At 38.7% G+C, this 23,676-nt stretch overlaps 4 non-coding genes across 4 annotated transcripts; all 4 read right to left on the bottom strand.

Annotated features, from left to right (window-relative positions):
- Positions 1-10,814: 10,814 nt before the first annotated feature.
- trnat-ugu lies at positions 10,815-10,887 on the bottom strand. The gene has a single exon. It is a non-coding gene; the product is annotated as a tRNA-Thr (tRNA).
- A 778-nt stretch (positions 10,888-11,665) lies between these two features.
- Positions 11,666-11,738, bottom strand: trnat-ugu. Its single transcript has one exon. It is a non-coding gene; the product is annotated as a tRNA-Thr (tRNA).
- Positions 11,739-13,385: 1,647 nt separating this feature from the next.
- On the bottom strand, positions 13,386-13,458 carry trnai-uau. The gene has a single exon. It is a non-coding gene; the product is annotated as a tRNA-Ile (tRNA).
- A 5,822-nt stretch (positions 13,459-19,280) lies between these two features.
- On the bottom strand, positions 19,281-19,353 carry trnat-ugu. Its single transcript has one exon. It is a non-coding gene; the product is annotated as a tRNA-Thr (tRNA).
- Positions 19,354-23,676: the final 4,323 nt, after the last annotated feature.

Here is a 23,676-nt window from a genome sequence, read left to right as displayed (position 1 = left end):
ATATAGTTGTGTTTAAAGTATATAACATTTCATACTGATGAACATGTCCCTTTACTGACAGATGCGACTAAGGGAAGAGAACTTGAGGGATCAGTTATTTGTTACTGGATCTTATGCTACAGACCCGGGCATAAGGGGCCTGAGCTAAATGTAGAAATACATAGTTTAGAGGGGGTTATATATCACTGTTAATATTCAGCTTTCTCTGCATTTTTGTTGTTTGTGAGTGTTGTTCGAGCAGTTTCTCCCTGTTCAAATTTGCCTTTTTCCAAATAAAACTCAAAAACTTCAGAAAATGTGTTCCTCTTCGTCACCACTCTGCTCAGATTTCCCATTCTTCAGTCCGATCCCAGTCGTCTAGCCCTTTCCCATAGCCCCTTTGCAAATGTTTGGGGAAAGACAGTTGAAATTTAAAGCTTGTATAGAAAGAGCAATAGAAAACCTACAATGAATCAATATTTAAAGAATCCACCCACATCCCTTCCATTTTATACTGCAAAGTGAAAGGACCAGGTAAGTAAGGAAAAATAAAGGTTAAATCAATCAAGTGCTGTCAATATGTTGGATTTCCTCCTAAGTGGGTAATATTGCCACCATAAAGGACCAGTGAGGCAACTTTGGGCAACTATGAAAACGGATCGCCGCGTGTGCATTAGCGCAGGCGATTTTGCGCTGTAGCCTATGGGTAAAAGACGCTAAGGCAGTTCGGGGAGATAGTCGCCAGGCGACAAAATCTCCCCGAATCTCCTCGTCTGGCCTTACCCTTAAGCAGTTATTTAAGCAGCCATTTAATTGGATTTTCTGTACAAAAACAGGGAAATATTTTTTTAATCTTATTATACATATTGTCTCCTTCAAGGAATTAGCTACAGAAAGAGATAGAAAGTTATACAAGTTTATTGGAACAGCGAGAAAGGACATTCTTTCTGAACTGGGGAATCTGCCATGGATATAACACTGAGGCTGCTCCTTCTAATATTCACATGTGGTCATGGTGATGGATCCATTGGAGACTAAATTCTAAATCCAAGAGCAACACAGGCCAACATTAAGCAGCACTTTACCAACTTGCTACTTAATCAGTAAGTAGCCAATACTGGAAAATATATACAGTATAGTTGTTTACACATCCCCCATTGTAAAGATATTACAAGTCGCAGAGGCTCATAGGGCACGAACCTCTAATATCCTTATAAACTATAAAATGGTAATTGCTCACTGCCTTGTAACTAATATACAGTGTAATGTACCAATTCTGTAATTTATAAGGCTATTGAAGCCATAGGACAAGTGGTTTTATAAAGGTCATGGAACTCCAACGTGACTTCTAATAGCCTTTTATAGTTTACAATCCTTTATAATCTACAAGTTCTAATTTATGGCAAAAATCATATTTATGTGTTAGAAAAATCCCAAGTCTCTTGGAAAACAACCTTTCTGACTTCCCTCCTTATGTATCAAGATCTTCTCCAACAAACTTTACAGCTCCCTGCAGTTTTACGCTAATGTACAAATGACAAGTGCAGATTTATCAGAATGTCAGATTAGAGCTCAGCACAGAAAAACTCACCCACTTTCTATCCATTTCTATCCAAAAAGGGATTTTTAAAAGTGTATTTATCAAACAGTGAACTTTCACCCAGTGATAAATACTATTCTAAAAATCTCATAGGATTGAATAGAAATGTTTAAATCTGCCCCTTAGACTTAGCCCCAATTGTCCTTATGGCCCATAAGCACTCCAATAACCCCATACATGCCAGTAAGATCACTGAAAAATAAGCAATGAGAACTCCATTAACTACAGACTTGCCAGTAAGAGCAGTGGATAGATTAAAAGCATTACTAAAATGATAGCGGTCACTTTATTTATACTGCTGCGTGTTTTGTATGTAAACCTTAACAATAAATAGCTCCAATAGGACATACTGTGTATATGTAAATGGTTACCATGACCCCTACCTTAGAACTATTGGTTCATTTTATTACTATGTACTAAAATTTCATTTATTGCAGCTTCTTAGGCATTATGTAAAAAAAAATCGTTTTTTTCTCTTCATTTATTGTGTTTTTCAAATAAAACAAAATAAGTTTTTAAAGACTACAAAGTAAGAAAGGTTCATGGTCAACTCAAAATTTAGCACACCAACATCCATTGCACAATGCAACTTAGGGTGTGTCTAGATTTAACTTTAAAAATGTAGTAACCTTACATGGGGGGGGGCAATTCAAGCTAAGCCTTGCTAACTAGCTGCCGTACTAGACAGCTGTGATCCCTCCTACCTCCCTTCAGGCCCTTTTTCTTCTGATCAGGTCTGAACTGGGAGTTAATATAAGCCCTGACATTCCAAGTACATAGAGGTCCAAACAGACCCCCATTAGCTCAATAAACAGTGACTATGGCATCTTAGAGCACTCCCTGGGCATTTGCCGGTCTGGGCCTACTTCTGACTATACATTCCACAGTGGTAATCAAGAGAAAACAGGTTGTTTTTTTGATTGATAATTTTTCTCCCCACTGGAAAATTTTCTGTGGCTGCCCAAGAAAAAATCTGTAAGATTTATAGCAGGTTATTCAGTTGGCCTACATGAGCAACAAAAAAAAGGTCAAGAAATAACTCGAAAATGAACTGCTACGTTTGTGTAAATAATGGCACTTATTGCATCACTCTTAATTTTGGGAGGAAGAACATTCGCACAGTTAATTGGCGATGAGTTCTAGACTTTTTTTTGGAAGTTCAGCAAATGGACACCTTTATAGTGTCAGGCTTGTACTAGTCTCCAGAGAGATCCTGGTGTGTCTGTGGGTTCTTGGCCCCTTTTCAATATCTAGTTAGGTAAGAGCGGAGGGGATAAGGCGACTTCTGACTGAGATTCAAAATAGGTCCTGACATTTCAAGCACAAAGCGGCCCAAACAGCCCCCCACCAGCCCAATAACTAGTGACTGTCTATGACATCTTACATTAGCCCCTCTGCCATTTGCCATAATCCATAGGTTGTCAGTACAGGCCTGGCTAAGGGGGGGCAGCAGACCCCGGAACAACAGAGGACACATGAAATTAGGTGACATGTGACAGGCCTGTCAGTGGTAGAAATGGACAATAGTACTCAGAATTTGCTGTTCTAACGCTAGCATAAAAATAAGAAAGCACCATGGCACCCATGTGTGTTCTTTTTTTATTACTATGAATATGAAGTGTGATAATGATGGAATTATGCTCATAAAATATACAGAACACAACAAGGAAACGGAGTGAGCAGGTGGCAGTAGGGCTCACCAGGAGTGGAGACTAGTGCAATATATCCTAGAATACCAGTACAATGCGTTTGTAAATGAAACAAAAAACATATTTTTATTTGCACTAGTCCTGTTGAGTGCTGCACTTTGCGAATCTATTACTCTATTTAAAACCAGCACCCAGGAAAACTATATATTTTTGCGTGAGTGCTCCTGCTTTTGGACTATATGTAAATATATATATATACACACATACTAAAGGTGTCACCAGATTGCAAACGTATAGCCTATAGTAAGAGATGAGTGTGACACTCTTGACCCTCGTCAGCTAGAACAAAAGCAGATAACAAGCCAGATAAAGCAGGCACAACAATATGAATTTAAAAAATGGTTGAAAAGTTTAATTTACATAGGTCAACGGCCTAACCCCTTTACTCCAATGAGCCTGTGTGTGTGTGCAACTTGTGTGGACATAAATAAGGTGTCGTTAAATAAATGTCCCTGCGATACACGCAGAAATTATGTCGCAGTGGGTCTCAGGCCATGAGGTCTGCTGTATGGTAGTCCCCCTCCTCAGCTACATAGTCTCCTTTATCTTGGTCACCCACCAAACATGAAGGCGCTGCAAATAACAACTGAACATTTCTGCAGGGGCCCAGTGATTTCACATTATGGCACTAAACATACACTACTTCCTTTAAGCAGATTTAGTAAATATATTTTGATAACATTTTCATCCAGACTGAATGTAGAATTTAGACCACTCAAATATTTTATTTATAGCAATGTCTATTTTTCTGCAACCTGACAAGGTTGTGGATGTTTTTTCTTTATTTGCACCCATGCTGCAAACCCTCCAGTTTCAGCTTATCGTTGCCTCAGTGGGATATGAGAGGAGCCATGTTTCTTTACATGAACTCCTCCCTGCGCTAGCACAATGACGTATCAGACTACATGCGCAATGACAGCTAATATGGCGGTGCCCTAGGAGGGGTTGGTGGGAGTTGGTAGCTGGGAATAGTGGGCCATTTCCCTTTGAACTGAGGGTTCTGGTTGGTGGGGGCTGAGGCAGCAGTTCAGGAAGGGGCAGCTGAGTGTCACACGTGGTTTAGCTGTACATGAAGCTACTGACTCATAATATGCTACAAAGCCACGTTACCGGGGTCATCCTGGGGTTCCCTCTGCTCATCCGGCTATTTATTGTGTTTTGTGCATTGCATGTCATTTACTGATATTACGTTGATTAGTGTTCTTCGTCTCTATCCCTTTCTGTTGTACAGCCACAACTCCCAGCACCCCCTGACAGCCGAAGCGGGAGCAGTAGTGTCACTGTTACTGCAGATCCATTTCTGACATTGTACGTTCTTATTCTCATTTAAATTAAAGTATAATAAAATATCACATGTCAGGAGCTATTACTTCCCTGTTGTCTTCAGTATTTATGACACTGGCACTGAAAAGGAGCAATTATGGGCTTGGGCTGATTTCCCATGGTTTGGGCCAGAGTCCTTGGTTCGGGGGTTTGGGGAAGGCTCTTTATTGATTCAGCATTATAATGCCCCCTGACACATTGTAATCTGTACAGAACTGGTTTTTTGAGATGGGAGTAAAAGAACCTGATTGGTCTGCACAGAACCCTGACATTATTTTAACTGAACACCAGTGGGTCAAATTGAAATGCTGATCCCCATCATCGGTGCACCAAACTCACTAATGCCCTTGTGAATGAATGGAAGCAATCTCATCTACATGTAGAAGGAAGCCTTCCAGAAAGAGTAGAGACCGTTAAAGCAGCAGAGTGAATAGCAACTTCTTTGGGAATGAGATGTTGGGCAGGTACATGACAATATAATGCACATGGTTTTAACCTGTGAGTGAAGACTAGTGATGTGCAGTTTGGGAAATTCCTTACCCATTCTAACTCAGCCCTCTCAACTCTCAAACCTAAACCCAAGCAGGCCCACCAATGAACAGCAGCAGGATGGATAATCTAGCGGCAGTGCACATTTAAAGGTGATGCTGCTGGTAATATTTAATCCATGCCCAACCAGAACTTTCCCGACCAACTTGTATCAGGCCAGCCCGTGTATCACTATTGAGGGCCCAAAAATTGGTCCCCATGACACTCTGTAATACACAGTCATTAGGAAGTAGAAGATTAATAACGTTTTGATTTCTGGCTCAGCGGCTGCAAACTTGCGGGAATCACTCCTACATGAATTTATAGAATATTAATTGCCTAGACCCTGCAATTGTTCTCATGAGTTGGGCAATTTTCATTTGGGAACACAGCAGTGATCTGTCCTCACAAGCACAGTATGATGGAAGGAGACAGCATCCCAGTAACACAGGGCAACAGCACAGTGAGATTCCCAACATGTCTGAGACAATTCCAGCTCAGCAACAGGTAGTAAAATGCTTGGAATCTGTGTGCCATTGTCATATCTTTGTCACAGCCAAGACACCATTTCTTTCCATTATGCTGTACTTAGGGGCATGGGTGACATGATGCTCCATTAGTTTCAGGGTCAGATTGGGGAGGAGGGAAACTGTGTGTGGGGGGGGGGCTATGAGAAGGACTCCAGGACTGAGGGCCTCTGAGGTGGCAGCCCCGATGGGCCCCCAATCTGACACTGATTAGGTTGGACTTCACCAGGGTCATTGCATCACTCTGGGCCCTAAGACCCTTGTGACAGGTAAACACCTAGCCACAGTAAGAGTGCACCAATTCAGCCACATAAAGGTGTCCTGCTTTAAAAAATGAACTGACATGTTTTGAAAGCTCAATGTGATAATCAGCCTATAAACGTACCGTCTTTACACCACTTTTGCTATATTTCATATGAAAAGTTTTACTCTACAACGTTCTGCTGTTCTACTATTTTACATGTACACCAATTAGTATTTAGTATTAGTATTAGTCCAATTACTCACCCCCACCAGTGAATTTTGGCGCCCATATGACGTCATGTGTCCATATACAGATTGCTGTTTCAAAAAAAGTATTTTCCTTCTGTGCTCATGTGTGTCATTCCATCTTTAAACCACAAGGTGTCAGTGTTGTATCTCTGAAAGTCCTTATCACGATACTTGTGTCCTTTAGTGATAATGGATTATACCTATTATAAAATGGAAATTATGTCACAGCTTTCTAATACTGACAATTATGGCAAACTCACTTTTGACCCAACTGATGAGTTTAAAGGACAAGGAAAGTCTAAAATAGAATAAGGCTAGAAATGCTGTATTTTGTATACTAAACATAAACATGAACTTACTGCACCACAAGCCTAATCAAACAAATAATTTATGCTTTCAAAGTTGGCCACAGGGGGCTGTAATCTTGTAACTTTGTTAAACATCTTTTCAAGACCAAGACTGTGCACATGCTCAGTGTGGTCTGGGCTTCTTAGGGATCGTCATAAATTATTAAAATAGGGAAACAAACAAAGCTGTTGGAGTTCTGAAAGGCTGGGAAGTAAGGCGGGGGCTCCCCCCGCTGTTCAAAAGTATGATTGTTTCCCTGCTCAGCAGTTAGGGACCGTCTGACAATTCCTATCCACAGCAGTAAATGAAGGAAGAATTTCACTGCATACAGTCAGGTTTCTTATAAAAACTGTACACATTTTTTAATTAAAGTAAATTGGAGATAGGTTTCTTTTTCATTAAAGAAAGTAAAAATGGGATTTAATTTTTTTGCCTTTACATGCCCTTTAAAGGGGAGCTTAAAGTTCTGATTGCTATAAGAGTGTCCCAAGGTTGGCTTTCCAAGGAATTGGGAGACTATCTGATACCTAAATACTTTGTGTTGCCTGTGATCTATACTTTGCCTAGAATTCAAAAGCATCCAGAAACACCACCAGGGCGACCAATCATATCGTCTACAGGTTCACTTAATGAGAAAATTGCACAGTATTTAGACATCTTGCTGCAACCCTGTATAACTTCTACAAGCAGCACAATGAACTTTTTCTATAATTTTGATAAGAAAACAGTGCTATGAATATTATTTAAAAAAATTGTTTGGGCTTTGTCCAAGTCAAGTGAAAAATGACTTTGTACTTAACCAGGCAGTCTGTGGGCCCATCAGTAAGTCAGCCCATGTATGGGACAGATTTCAGATTGAGTGCAATTTTAGACAAAAATCCTCCCTGTGTGCTCAGACAGGTGAATTACAACTTTTGCCAATGCTTATAAATGCCAGTGGAAAACAACCGGGGAAGAAACTGTTGATGTAACATGACTATGAAGATTTTCATTCATCCAGGTCATAGTATATCTAGTATAAGTAAATCTAAAAACAACTGGACTTGCTGATTAAATATTGAAGACGTTTCACTGCTTGGATGTTTCACTGCCAGTTGTTTTTAGATTTACTTATGTTGATGTAACATTAGACTTAGCCTTCCCAAACAAAAAAATCACCCTCCGCCTTTGCAGATGCTTTAAGCCAGGACCGAGGAGCGCACATGGGAGAGATAACAGTCCAGGGTGTTTGGAGAGTCTGTGTTCTCATATTCCTTAGAATGTATTGAAACTGAGAGCAGTATGAGAAGCCCAGAATGCTCTCAGGCTAAAACTTTTTGGCACAGCTCTCAACATAAGATCAGTCAACTTATCTACAGTGTTGTACATCAGGAAACAGAGGGGAACAGCCAGCGTCACATTACCAAAAGAAACAAAGCCAATTACGGTTTGGGCAAGACCATAACCTAGACTTAAAGGGCTTGTAAAGTCTAAAATAGAATAAGGCTAGAAATGCTGTATTTTGTATACTAAATATAAACATGAACTTACTGCACCACAAGCCTAATCAAACATATAATTTATGCTTTCAAAGTTGGCTAAAGGGGGGTCACCATCTTGTAACTTCGTTAAACATCTTTGCAAGACTAAGACTGTGCACATGCTCTGGGCTGCTTAGGGGTTGTCATAAACAAAGCTGCTTGAGTTCTGCATGGCTGGGAAGTAAGGCGGGGGCTCCCCCTGCTGTTCATAAGTATGATTGTTTCCCTGCTCAGCAGTTAGGGACCATCTGACAATTCCTATCCACAGCAGTAAATGAAGGAAGAATTTCATTGCATATAATCTGGTTTCTTATAAAAACACATTTTTTAATTAAAGTAAATTGCAGATATGTTTCTTTTTCATTAAAGAAAGTAAAAATGGGATTTTATTTTTTTGCCTTTACATGCCCTTTAACAGCAGTTCATGTCTCTGGACTGAACAGGCACATGCTGTGAACAGAGATATTCTGGACAAGAGAGAAATGGAGCTAAAGAATTAAATCTTTTTGCAGAAAATGAACGAATTAGATCTGATGACTTCTGTAACAAATTGCCTTTTCCCATGACCGGAACAGCCTGTGGGCTATTCCCTCAAACTTCAGGGTGTTAAAGGTGAACAAACATAACTCAAGCTTTTTGAAAAGTAAATATAATTTCAAGCAACTTTTTAAAAAATGCAGACGTTTATTTTTTAATGGCTTAAAACTGTAACCTAAGCATAGTCCCCTGCACTCCTGCTGATCTGTCTGACTACTTTGATGAGCTGCTTGACTACTGTTACTTTGTATCAACAGACATCTGTCCTTAGCCTGCATCCTCCAAACCCCACAATTCCCTGCACACGTGATTTCATAAGGAACGGAAAATCCTAGTGCAATGCATTGTGGGTTATGTAGTTCGTTCATGCTGTCTGTAAGCTGCGGAGAAGTTGTTACAATTTGTAACATCTGTGTTTAGTCCTTCCTTCCCTGCCAGGATTTCAAATGATGCAGATACAGAACTGCTAAACGACTGGATTTCAGCATAGAAAATGCCATTTATTCATACTATTTGAAGAAACCGGTAACTGTGATGGGTAGATTAGCGGGCCTTTTTATCAAATTTTGGTTTGGAAGCTGGAGTTCCACTTTAAGGAGGATTATAGTCTCCCATATGGGGGTGATAGAATGTATTCCAAACTGATCCTGGTACCCTCTCCTAAAATTTCTCTCAGTCTGCAAACCTCTCAACTGGCCAATAGTGGAGGATCTGCTGAACTAGGGCCCATACATTAATTCAAGTTCTCAAACTCTTAACTTAGTTGCCTGGAGGTTGTAGAAACTAAAATTAAGATAACATTGGTGTTTAGAGTTAGTTATTAAGACCTTGGTCAAAGCCAGAAGTACAACTTCATTAGCTAGGCTAAAGAAAGATATTTGAATCCCTTGGAGAATTCCATTTCTCCAGTTGTGAAATTACTACAGTCTAGCATAGAATGTGGGATTCAAGTTTATGATTTTTCAGCCCTCTTAGGTACAATATGTGGAAAGCATTCATTCATTGACCAGTTTTTCAAGGAAGTGCTGAGAATATGTAAATATGGCAAACGCAATAGAAAAATGTGTTTGCTCAAGATGTAATAACCCAAATTAACCAGCAGGTAGCATTTATCACCTGTAGGAAAACAAATATTTCATGATTAGTCTTACTTGATCCTGAGCAATATGCGTGTCTGTTACTACATTGCCTCATCATTATGTTTGGACCGGGAGTCCCCAACCTTTTTTACCCATGAGTCACATTTAAAAATGTAAAAACGTAAAAACCTGTTGGGGAGCAACCAGGGGCGGATTTAACGAAGCGGCGCCCCAAGGCCGCACAATCCATACCCTTGCTGCTTCCGGTCGCGCCGTCCTGTGTCCACAGGGTCCTAGCGCCGGCTGTGGTGCTCGCTGAGGCAGAAGCGCTGGGGAGCGTTAAGTCCCTAGTGCTTCAAAGATACGGCTGGGCGGCGTGCCGCCCCAAAAATTTCGCCGCCCTAGGCCCGGGCCTATGTGGCCTCGCCACAAATCCGGGCCTGGGAGCAACACAACCAAGCAAAAAGCTTCTGGGTGGTGCAAAATAAATGCTGTGATTAGCCATTAATTCCCCCTTATGTGGACTGGCAGGCTACAGGAGGCTCTTTTTGGCAATACAGCTGATTTTTTGCAACCAAAACTTGCCTCTAAAGCAGAATTTAAAAAAAAAAGGAACCTGCTTTGAGACCACTGGGAGCAACATCCAAGGGGTTGGTGAACAACATGATGCTCACAAGCCACTGGTTAGGGATCACTGGTTTAGACAGAGGGATATGCTTACTATTCCCACAGTTGTTTTTAAACAATGTCACGTATGCACAATGGGTAACATATAAGCTTCCAGCTGAGGAACCTGTTTTTCTTGGCAGAGTTTTTGTTGTGTATTGTGAATGAGTAATAAAGGCATTACCTGAAAAATAAGCTCAGGCCCCAGCGAGAAAAATCGATCTGCTCCTGACCCTGATCTGCCCCACTTACTATCCCCTAACCTGCTGAGCCTCAGTGATTATAGACCTGCACTTCCTCCTCTGATGTCACAAAAGGGGTGGGTCATGCAGGCATTAATCTATAAATAGCGTTGTCTGGAGGCAAAAGTGAGGCATAGAAAGGTTACAGGCAGGGTGGGCACATTGTAGAGTTCAGCCTGAACCTGACTGGTTTTGTGTTGACGCCCAAAGGTGCTATGAGGTTTGGGCCAGCCAAAAAAAACACCATAACTGAAAAGAAACCTCAGGCCCCAGCGAGAATTGAACTCGCGACCCCTGGTTTACAAGACCAGTGCTCTAACCACTGAGCTATGGAGCCAGCTGTTTGTTGTAAGTCTTATTCAATATTTACAGCATTACATGCATCCATACAGCAGTGGAAAAGTAAATTCTTTCTCCAGCCACCAGGATTTCCATATTCTCCTTTAGGGTTTATTAGAATTTGTGTTTAAAGGCATCAGTTTTATGATTAGTAGCCCAGAAAACTGAAAATCACATCATTCTTACCAAGATTTTAGTTTCCTGGACTGTGAACGGATCTGAATCATCTTCTGCTTGCCCTGATACTTGTCCTGTTTCATTGATATTATATTTTCTGCTTTCTTGACCTCTGACCCAGGCTTTGCCTACTACTTTGCCAACCATAATTGTTGCTTTGTTGACAGTTTGGTGTCCCAAGATGGATCTCCATGGGTGCTTCAGTCCATGGTCCCAAAAGGGCATTGCTGAATGCCAGAATGCAGCCATAGAGTAGCAGGAGCTAGTACAACTTGTGGTCTCTTCTCTGTATCTGTTTCTGTAGTTACAGCTAGCATTTGCTGAACATAGATCTTTCCAATTGTAAAGCTCTTGGAGGACCAGACTCAAGCTCAACAACTTCACTTTGGTGATCACTTTTTTGATCACCAGGGGTGATCAAAAAAAGTTAATCTGCACCGGACACTAAGCTGCCCACTTAGTATCCACACCTGACTGTAACCCATCAAGCCTTAGTATTTATAGACACATGTCCACCCATCTCTGTGGAGCACACAGGCATATAACACCCCAAACTTGCACAGTTACCTTTCAAGTCTGGAAATCTCATAAGAGACCTAAGGCCCCAGCGAGAATTGAACTCGCGACCCCTGGTTTACAAGACCAGTGCTCTAACCACTGAGCTATGGAGCCAGCTGTTAGCTGTAAATCTTATTCAATATTTACAGCATTACATGCATCCACACAGCAGGGGAAATGGAGCCTGGAGGTGATGTATTATTCAGTTCAACATTTCCAACAGTTCTATATTACCTGTATCTACACAGCAGTGGAAAAGTAAACTCTTGTTCCAGTCACCAGGATTCCCATCACTTCTACTTTAGGGTTTGCAAGAATATGACATGGGACCCCTATATCTCCTGGGCCCCCCTGCAACCGCAGGGTCTGCTTCCTCTGAAGTTACACCCCTGGCTATGCCTCATTCTGCTAACAAAATAAATTGAAGTTCCCCTCTTAGATCCTTGCTTGTAGATCCATCTGCTGGGGTCATAGGTACAATTCCTTGCTGTTCTAATTTGGCTGTTGCACCAAAACAACTAATGCTAGGTTTTAAGTTACATTGATGGTGAGGTCAAGGGCCTGCAAGGTGCATGCCAAGTTACCTTGAAGATTTTTATAAGGAACTTGTCTGTATGTTTTTGTAGTGTAGGAAAGTACATATGTAACCCTTTCTTGACACTCTTAAAATAAGATCACATTCCATTAGACTTAGGGAGTATGCTGGTCAATCCAGCAAATCTGAACCCTCTGCAGTAATTTGGAACCTGTGAAAATAGCATCTTATTGGGCAGTGCCTACACCTAATGGGCCCTGAGATATACGCAAGAAGTACACAGTAACTTTATACTATCTTTGTTATTTCTTGAATAAAAAAATAGTTCCAAAAAACAGTATAACTGGTATTTATCTATTGATGCTGATGCATTTTATTTCTAATTTACCTTCGAGGAGCAGTCTATTTTAATTAACATACAATAAGTCTGCTTTTATGTAGAGTACCTTAATATCACATAAGCTTGTGAAATAGATACTACAATTGGATGCATCCTCAAGGTACCTAGACATCTTGTTGTTGAACCAATCCTGCTTGTTCCCTGCCCTGACCTCTAATCTGAATCTTTTGCCTGCCTTGGTGCTTGTCCTGCTTCATGGATACTATATTTGCTGCCTCCTCTGACTTCTAACCTGGGCCTTGACTACTACCATGCCAGCCATATTTGTTGATTTGATGACATTAGTTTAATGTCCCAAAATGGAACTCCATCGGTCCCAAAAGGGCATTGCTAAACACCATTATGCAGGTAGTAGTAGGAGCCAGTAGACAACTTTTGGTCTCTTCTCTGCATCCAAATCTGTCTAGTATGTTACAGCTAGCATTTGCTGAACATAGCTCTTTACAGGGTTGAAGTTTGCATAGCTTCTCTACTGAAAGTCATTTTGGAAGCACTTGTGAAGCTTTTGGAGGACCAGGAAGCTCAACAAGTTTATTTATCCCAGACTGTCCAGCAGTGAATGTGCATCTGACCCTAACCCACCCGCTTACTATGTGCACCCGACCCTAACTCACCAAGCCTTGGTAATTATATGCCTGCCCCTCTTTGACCTCATGACAGGGGCGAGCCACACAGGAGGAAATCTATAAATAGTGATGTCTGGAGAAATGGGGCATTGTAAGTTTTTGTGTGAAAGTTATGTGAATGCCAGCTGAAACTGACGGGTGCCATAGGTTTTGAGGTGGCCACGCATCACTTTTCTTCAGCACACCTGAAAAGAAGCAACAGGCCCCAGCAAGAATTGATCTCGCGACCCCTGGTTTATAAGACCAGTGCCCTAACCACTGATCTATGGAGCCAAGGGGTCTTGCAATGATCTATTAAAAAATAAATTCTGTAAATGACATGTGACTAGTCTTCAGTCATCAGCATTCAAATAGCTGCTTCTTTAGGATTTATAAGGACTAGTGTCTGAAGGTCTTATTACTGGTGAGAAAAAGGACATGACATTTTATACTAAATAGGTTGTTTCTAATTCTATTACAGAAAGTAAAATGATGCCTCATCAAAAACAGTGTTAGCCAGCATCTGTGCATTTTTGGGATGATTTTATCAAGGTAGAGTGATGGCTTCATCATGGCACAATCTGGTAGCAAAACAGCTGCGGAGAAATGCTGCCCCACTGCTCCATTTCTCTTCTGCTGGTGCGGTGAAGTTCACTACAAAATGCAAAATCTCATGTTTTGGCTCTGAAATCCACTGCGTCTACCTGCAGAAGAGGAGCAGGGCGGCAGCGGAGAACAGCAGGCCAAGATTTGTGTCATGTGGCCCTAGACTAAGGTCTTTTTGTGAGTTCTCAAAGCTACTCAGGTAGCTAGATAGCTAAAGATAAATCAAAATTAAAAGTTTATAACAATTACCTACCCAAGCCACTCATCCAGTAATGCTGTTTAATTTAATACTAATATATATTATTATAATTCTTTACTTCCTCACAGTACTGTTGGGCAGGTCTGAACTGGGAGTCTAAATAGGCCCAGGCATTCCAAGTAAAGAGAGGCCCAATCAGCTCCAGACCAGCCAACTAAATAGTGACTTTCTATGGGATCTTATGGCAGCCCCTCTGGCATTTACCTGAACCCACAGAATGCCAGTCCAGGCCTGCTGTTAGGAGACTCAAAGCAAAGACACTGAAGAATATAAGAGGAAAGATAAGATAAAAGGTGCATACCTGATCCAAATGAATGCTAGAGACAACATGGATTGCTCCAGATACTCATACATACTGTGTTTTTAAAGGTTTCAGACATTTTTCATTTCACTTCAGTTCTGTGGGTCAATTAGACGGATCTAAACACTGTCCCAAAGTCATAAACACACACAAGAACACTACAGCACTCTACTTGAATCCAAGAATAAACATATATAATCGTGCTTGAAGAGAAAACTGCTTATTTAAGAAAAAACACTTACATTATATACTTTAATCAAGATGGTTTACATATTATAGGGAAATATAAGGAACATTTCCTCAACTTGGGTACAATTTCAAAATCATCCAAATTGTGTTCTCTGTACATCTCTTTATCTCTATCGGTATTTGTAGATATTTTGAGAAATATTTGTTTATAAATATACCCGACTCTTCCATGAACTGCTCAGATAGTGTGCACAAAAACACAATGGTTTTCATCTCTATCAGTATTTTTTAGATATTTTGAGAAATATTTGTTTATAAATATACCCGACTATTCCATGTACTGCTCAGATAGTGTGCACAAAAACACACTGTTCTACTTGATGCAGTGTGTTTTACTTGAGGTTATATGAGTCTCTCTGAAATAATTCACAAGCCACACTGAGTACACCGAGCAGTACATGAATCAGCAATTAAACAGTAATCGTATAATTTGGCATCTAATCAATAATAACTCAACTTGGCATTATAACAATACCTCATCTTGGTATTGCATCAATAAATAATACATCATCGTTTGAGTTAACTTTAACATCTGCGGCAGGCGACTGGGAGATCCCGGATCAGTCAGCAGATCGGTCTCAAGCGGTTTACAATCCAGGGCAGTATGTGCACTCCCCCACAGAAGAGATCTCAACAAACAAAATGGAGACCCCCAGTTTTATATGCTCAAAAAAAATTAGCTCATACATTAAACCACAGATCTTGCTTCCCATGTGCTCATCGGGATCTGGCCAGACTCCCAACATGCACATTCGAAGCAAAGATCTTATCTAGTTGGCCGCTGGCTATAATAAAAGGGTCAGGCACATGATCAGATTTGGGGAGATTAGTCACCTGGCGACAAATCTCCTGCCGAAGTTCGAGCGACTTTGGAAAACAAAGCAATCAAGGTGACATCCCGCCATCGATTTACATTCTAGCTGGCGGGAGGAAGTTCGGGGAGATTAGTCGCCTGAAGAAGAGGAGCTTTGTCTCCGGGGCGACTAATCTCCCTGAATCTGAGTGTGTGCCCTGACCCTTAAGGAAGGCCCCATGAGAACTTCCAGAAGTCACAAACACATTAGGGACAAATACAAGTATAAGGTCATCAACTAATTGGGTTCAATAGTTTCTCTTGTACAAAGCTTCGTTATACAGGATTATACATTATAAAGCTGTCTTGTATACTATATTAGGTTCAACAGTAGAACAGTTCTTTGTGTTATATTTCTATGAAAGTCTAAATTTGTTTTAAAGTATTACCATGAGCCATAATTGATAAAACTCCTCCCTCTCATTACACAGTGGTAAATAGAAGAGAACAAACAAATAAAAACACCTAAATATTCAATGATCTCAAAATTTCATCTCAGTATGCTGTCAAAGCCAGATCAAGATTTGATATATAAAAAATTCTTTACCTTCTCTAGATATGGTTGGGTGAATGTGAGGAAACAAAAACAAGCCTACAATATCCTGCTTTTATGTAATGGAAAAATAAATACTAAATACTCGGATGGCCAAGCTGATGGATTGCTCCAGATTTTCCCTGCTTGTGTATTATGAAAACTGTTTAATATGGCAGAGAAGTCCAGCCAAGATTAAATCTGTTTTACATATATTACAATATCTTATGGAAAAATCTTGTTCAATTAACAGGATTCACTTCATATTTATATATTTATCAGTTGTTTCTCTAAACTTAATTAAATGAGTAATATTTGGGGAGTCGTAGCAAACACACAGAAGAACAGAACAATCTTCTACTTTAATCCAACGGTAAAGAAGTGTAGAATATATAAATACATAAAAATCGTAAATACAAACTTTGAAGACTTTCAGGGATCTGAATTTCAGACTTTTAGACTTCTCTAAAATGCTTCATTTAAACATCATCTATACAATGGTAGATAGAAGTAGAATGTGATATACCTGTACAGGTATTGGATCTGTTATCCAGAAACCCGTTATCCAAAAAGCCGAGAATAATGGAAAGGCTGTCTCCCATAGACTCCATTTTATCCAAATCCACATTTTTAAAAATGATTTCCCTTTTCTCTGTAATAATAAAACAGTACTTTGTACTTGATCCCAACTAAGATATAATTAATCCTCATTGGAAGCAAAACCAGTCTATTGGGTTAATTTAATGTTTAAATGATTTTCTAGTAGACTTAAGGTATGAAGATCCAAATTACGGAAAGATTAATTTACGGAAAAGATTTATTGGGAAAACCACAGGTCCCGAGCATTCTGGATAACAGGTCCCATACCTGTAGTAACTAACGACTAAGTCTTCTGAGATCTCTTCAACATTCCATATTACTGTTATCAAAACATGTTTCATTTAATGGGAGATAAGCAAAAATAACAACAAAACATTTGCAGTTTATCACAATTCCATGTCTAAGTAATAGACACACTGATGGCGTTCAATTTAAACAACCAGAGTTTTCTCCCAACATACAAATAATTCTTCACTGCACATTTATTAGTTGTGTCTCTGAATTGTAAAGTGATCTAGTAACTTTAATTCGACGTGTATAATGCAAGGACAAAGGCTGGTTCCTAACACAATTATATCTCTTTTGAGAACTGCTAATTAAGAGTAGGTGGTACCCAGAACTCTAAAAATGCTTTAAAATACATTAAAGGAGACCAACACCCAAAACAAATTAAAAATTTTCAGTGATTTTAAAGGAATGTGCAAATGTAATTGTTATTGAAAAGAGTTTCTGTCTGGCTATTTACACTTTGCACCTTGCTCGTTGTTTTGTAAATGAGCCCCTGTGTCTGCAGTAGAAGTGTATCAAGGTTATTTGCAAAGGGAAATTAAAAGAGCTTCTTGTAGCTGAGCAACAAATGTTCTACTCATTCTAATGTTGTGAGCCCTAGATTGGTGACACTCTGAGGGTGAGAGGAAAAAAATATATAGTAGATATACATATTTGAATAACATAAAGGCAAGCTCATCTTTTTTTGTTTTAGATCATTTAGTAAATAAGGCTCATTGAGCCAAATCAATAAATTATACTCTAGGTGCAAGTTTACTTTAGCTATAATAATCCAAAGTACCCAATGTTGGCCATACAACGCTGATAAAAGCCACTGCCTGTTGCCAACTTATTGGCCCATATGTGGGTCCCCCTGATAAGCCTGCACAATGGATATCTTTCCAAAAATTGGGCAGATATCAGGCAGCTTTATCCTCTCATCCATGCAAGCACTGCACCTTCATGTAGTCTCCCTAACAGCCTACATTGACAGCAATTATGATCTGATCATTGGCCAACTTCAATGGGCATATCATGGAAAGATCCACTCATTTGGTGACCTTGTCAAAGGAAGAAAATCTTTAAGCCCCAGTAAAGATTTAACTCAAAACTCCTGGTTTACAAGACCAGTGCTCTAACCACTGAGTTATGGAGACTATCGCAGGAAAACAAAAGTTTTTCTTAATATTTATCATTATTACTACACAGCAATGGAAAAAAACATTGTGTATCTCATAGCTGTTTCATAAGGGCCCGTACAAATACCTTTTCAGCTTCAAATTTATGCCACAGGAATAACATATTTCCTAGCAACGCCCTTTTCTGAAGCACCCTAAACCGGCCAAATTGTCAGCAGGTTAAGGGAATAAATAACCAAGGAATCCCCTACTGCTTAGTTTAACTGAAGAAACTACTTGGTTGATTGGTAAATGTTTTCAAGATTTCTCAGCAATTTACCTTCATAAATGCTTACCACTACTTTTTTGGGTATCATATATTTACAGTTCATATTTTCTATTCCTAGTTTAAAAGTAAATTCTATGTGCCAACACTCTTGCAATACCTCGACATTAAACTGTATTGGCGCTGTAAATGTAGATGGAAGGAAGTTCAAGACACCTCCTTTTTAATTGCAATTGAAAGCAGTGTCTGTTTACACTGTAGGCAAGGTGATAAATGCTCAGCGGTTTCAAGGCTGTTATAAAGACATCTTTCTTTTAAAATCATTGGTAAATATGGTTCATTGAGCCAATGGAATAAATGATACCGAGGTGCAAGTTTACTTTAACTATAATAACCCAAAGTACCCAATCAGCAGGGAGCATCAAGGGCTAAATTGCATTGAAGATTTTGATCAGATTTTGTGAGTCAGATTTTATCTGATCTTGCAATGCAACACTATGTAACAACATGAGATTTTGTCGGCCGAGGTGTCTTTATTGGATCGGATAAAGCTGAATGGAGTATTTTACTCATATGTCAATGGATGTCATTGAGATGCATGTAACGTTCCCAACCATTAAAATTTTTTAATGGAAATTGTTTCATGTAGTTTACCCATCAGATTTTTGTATCAGTCCCATTATAATTTAACCCATGCGACTACATCTGACTTGTAGGATGCATTTAATCGATCAGCCACCGTCCTACAAAATCTCCCATGAAGTTTAGCCGTTACTTATTGCATGTAGTAAAGGGCACATGTAATAGATTACTGGGCTGAGTCAACAGCTTACTGGGGCCCAAGGACAAGTCTATCAAGTCAGTTTAATTGTCTCAACATCCATGCAAGAATCACGTCGGCAAGTTGATGCAGCATCACCAATGGTGATGGTCTACATTGGCAGCAATTATGACCCAATTGGTTGCCTCATTAGCCTGATATTGCCCACTTTATATTGTGGAAACATCTGCTGGTTTGGTGACATTGCCACAGAAAGTAAAGTTTAGGCCTCAGCGAGAATTGAACTCACGACCCCTGGTTTACAAGACCAGTGCTCTAACCACTGAGCTATGGAGCCAGATGTGTAGCTGCAGCACTAGATAAATACTTATAGTTCATACTTTCTTAACCACTGAGCTATGTAGCCAGGTGTGAAGCTATACCTTTAGATAAATATTTACAGTTCATACTTTCTCTACATATTAGCCAAAAAGTAAATTCTATGTGCCAAGTCTCTCTCTTACAACCTCACAATATGGTAATGGTATTTAGTTTGTGCCACTTCTTTCCAGCCTGCCAAGTCTATGAACTTATTAAAACGAACTGACTATGGACACTTCTCCCTAAAGCCAAAAGTCAAAGACAAAAAGTTAAAGACAGAAGCCAAAAGTCAAAGAAAAAAAACATGATGGAAAAAAATGGAGGTGAAGCCAATGGAAAGAAGAGAAAGAAAATGCAGAGACAAGAGAAAGAGAGAGACAAAAACAAAAGGTAAAATGGAAGAATGGGTAATTGATTTGCAAATTTCTTTGGAAACAGATTTGTATTTTAGAAACCAAAACTGGTGCTGACCCAACTTCCAGGTACCATAAAGATAGCTTTGTGGTTATGATAATTAGTAAATATGGCTCAAAAGTGCAAAATACTATGAATGATACTCTAGTTGTTAAGAATAGTCACACAGAAAGAAACAAGAGTATATTACATACAAGAGGAAGATGTACACAAAGATTTTACAAAGAATGAATATATTGTAAAAAAATCCAACCACAATCATTTAACTCCAAGGACAATGTACAATATGTTCATACTTCCCTAAAAAAGAAATCTGAGTATATTCCATCTAAAGATAAAGGAAATTACATAAAAATGTATGAAGAATTGATAAAGAAGGTTCTTACGAAATAAGAGATTAATAATAGAAAGCTGATAAAATGCAACTTGACAAAAAACAAACAAAAAGAATGGCCTTAGATACAATAAGAAAAGATGAAACTATAATCATAAAGGCCACAGATAAAGGAGGAGGGACAGTGATTATGGGCAAAGAAAAATACTTCAAAATGTGTCAGAACTTATCAGATAATACTATATAATTTTGAATGAAAACCCAATGGAAATATTTAATAGAAAACTAGGTTTCTTCTTACATAGAGCAAAAGAAGAGGGATATCTAAATGTATCTAAATGGAATTATACTGTATGACGGTAAAACATCCAATATTGCCAGTTCTATCTTGTATACTTTATAAAAATTGGTAAAAACCCACCAAGGAGACATCACTTCCTACTTGTTTAAGAGACTCTACACAATTAATACAATTATTGCAAGACTTCAAGTAAGAAACAGGGATGATATTGGCAACACTGAATGTAACTTGCTTTAGTCTTCCATTAAGCACACTCAAGGTCTTAATGCAATAGCCAATGTTTTAGAGGGATAGCCCCAGAAATAGTTAATTGTAATTTATACTGGAACATTTTTTTTTTGTATTTAGACAAACACTATCTTTAGACATGCCGGACTAGATATGCACACAGCTATGCAAATCTACTTAAAGGGTATTGGGAATTATACCAATTTTTTCCCAAAATACAGCTTGCTGTGAATATTCCCCTATAGTGCCACTACATAGACCATATAATACTGGTGTGAAAAGGGTCTGAAGAACAATTAAAAAACCTTGTAAACTCCCTCAATCACAATCGGATCACCATTTGTGGTGGATACAAAATATCCCCTTGGTCAAACATGCATAATAAAGAAAACAACTGTTGTGAATGCAAACTAATGATTAAACAAATTGAATTTATAGTAATCATTTCAGACAAAGAGGTTAAACAGAGACAGTGCTGGAAAAGGCAACAGACAAAATCCAAAGAATAGAAAAAAGACCTCTTGAAGAAAAGGGAAAGAAATCAGAAATTAGGAAATAATATTTCAACTACATATAATCCCCTGGCAAAAGAAATTGGAAAGATTGTTAGAAAAATATTGGGGAGTTCTTCAATGCGATAAAGAACTCCAGAAAATAATTCCAAGACAACCTAGAGTAGTTTTTAAGCCAATAATTGAAAGCAAATATTAAAGGTATTCTGTCATGGAAAAACATGTTTAATGCACCTCTTAATAAATACAATGTCTAGACTTAAAATCATTATATGTCACCATTGATTCAATCCGATCAATTCGATCGGATGCTATTGCAGAAAGAGGTCATGTGGATTGATAAATTAAACTCCATGGCCCCTGTGGGATTGAACGAGGATTTGAGTTATTCTTGTTTCTTCTAATGTTTTCGGTATGTTTTAGATAAGAGTGTGGACTATTTCTGAGTAAATTGAATCAATGGTGACATATAATGATTTTAATTCGAGACATCGTATTTATTTTATCACGTTTATTATTTCACAGCTATAAAGAAAATCTACGAAATACATGGACATTGATTTGGACTGTTTTTTTATGATATATCACATTGAGACAGACGATGCACTGTTTGTCACTATTCAGTTATTATTAATATATTAATATATTGAGATGTTTTAAAGCAATAATATATTGTATTACATATAATATAGTAATTATGTAAATGCACTTCATGATGTCACTTAATTAGAAGGGCGGAGCACCTCACCCTTATATACCTGTGGATTGATTTACACGTTTGAGAACACTTGATAAAGGAGGTTGTGCCTCCGAAACATTGTGTTTGAGATCACAATAAAATCACTTTAATTTAAGCACGTTTGCAAATGTATGTGCCATCCTATTTTTCTAACGTATACAACTCTAAGGGGCAGATCGTACTTCGAATCGAACGATTCGAACGATTTTATCGTATGATCGTACGATCTTCCCAAAAAATCCTTTGACATAAAAAACTTAGCAAAACACACAGGAGGTCCCCCATATGCTAAACAGCAATTCGGCAGGTTTAAGTTGGAGAAGTATTGAAGTCTAAGTTTTTTTAAAGAGACAATATTTTGATTACCGAATGGTCGAATAGTCAAACAATTTTTACTTTGAATCGAAGTCGAAGTAAATTTGAAGTCGTAGTATCCTATTCGATGGTCGAAGTATCCAAAAAATTACTTAAATTATTTTTTTACTTCGAAAATTCCCTCAAATTCACTTTGACCTCTGATAAATCTGCCCATAACTGTAACAGGAAGACGTGCAGAAGCAAAAGACAGAACTTTGTCTTTTAATTGGCTCATGTGACCTAACATGTATGGTTTATTTGTGTGCACCGTGAATCGTATGATCCCAGGGGGTGGCCCTCGTTTTTTTTTAAAATGGCAGTTTTCTATTTATAATTACCCAATGGCACTATCTATTAGAAAAGTATATTATTATGAAAATGGTTTATTTACATGAAGCAGGGTTTTACATATGAGCTGTTTTATATGGGGTGCCGTTTGTCCCAAATACATTCTGTATACAAAACTATCCCTAATACACAGAATGAATGTCTCTCATGGTATATAAGTATTTGTGACCATACATAGAGAAAAAAAATATACAAAAGACTTATTTCTATTAAAGAATGAAAACAAAATCTGTTTAGTGCACAAAAGGATGTCATTATATCACAAACTCCATTCTGTACAGTTTAACAAGCAATCTGTCTCACAAATGTATAACCTCCATGTAACAGACACACTTATGTGCAGAGTTACTTACAGAATGAATTATGTAAAAACAAAGTTGGACATAATATATAATAGTGTAACTAACTAGTGCTTGTCAAGCTAGATTTGACTGACAAAATAGATATCTGTGACAGAAAGCAAGATTTTATAGTACAGGATTCATTCTTTCCACAAAATGACAGTTTTGTTTCACAAAACAGATAAAATAACCATTCTGTGAAGCAATACTGTCAGTCACATTCCTGAACCAATAAGAACAAAGCTTATTGCCATATACAAACAAGATGAGAAGTGGCCAGCTCTGCTCCACATGGCTAAGGCAAAGTATCTGACCTGCTATAGAGGGCGCCCTCTAATGTACCCTCTGCTGCTGTGCTGCTGTTAAACACTACAGGTTCATAAATGGAAGTTTTTACAAATGGCTGAGAAATATAATGCTGCACTTATAATGAAAGAAAAGTATGCAAAACTTATATAAATATGATCATTTTAGGTGATATGGCTATTCTTATTGTTGTAACCTGCTTGTGTGGCCATTTTGGTTAAGGGCATTCCTGCTGTTTTGCCATTATCTTATGACTCACTCCTGTTCCTCTTCCTGTCTAAGCTCTGAGAGTAATAATGGGACAGGCCACACCCACCTGCGATGTTGTAGCTTGTAGTAGTCTCTTAATAATGTGCTTAGCTATAGATCAACTACTACATAGTAGCTTTAGCCAGAGACTTGGGACTGATCATGTGCACT

Source organism: Xenopus laevis, chromosome 4L, assembly GCF_017654675.1.
Source record: "Xenopus laevis strain J_2021 chromosome 4L, Xenopus_laevis_v10.1, whole genome shotgun sequence".
NCBI classification, from domain to species: domain Eukaryota; kingdom Metazoa; phylum Chordata; class Amphibia; order Anura; family Pipidae; genus Xenopus; species Xenopus laevis.
Note: the sequence above shows the minus strand (reverse complement) of the source record. Positions and strands in the feature narration are given on the sequence as shown.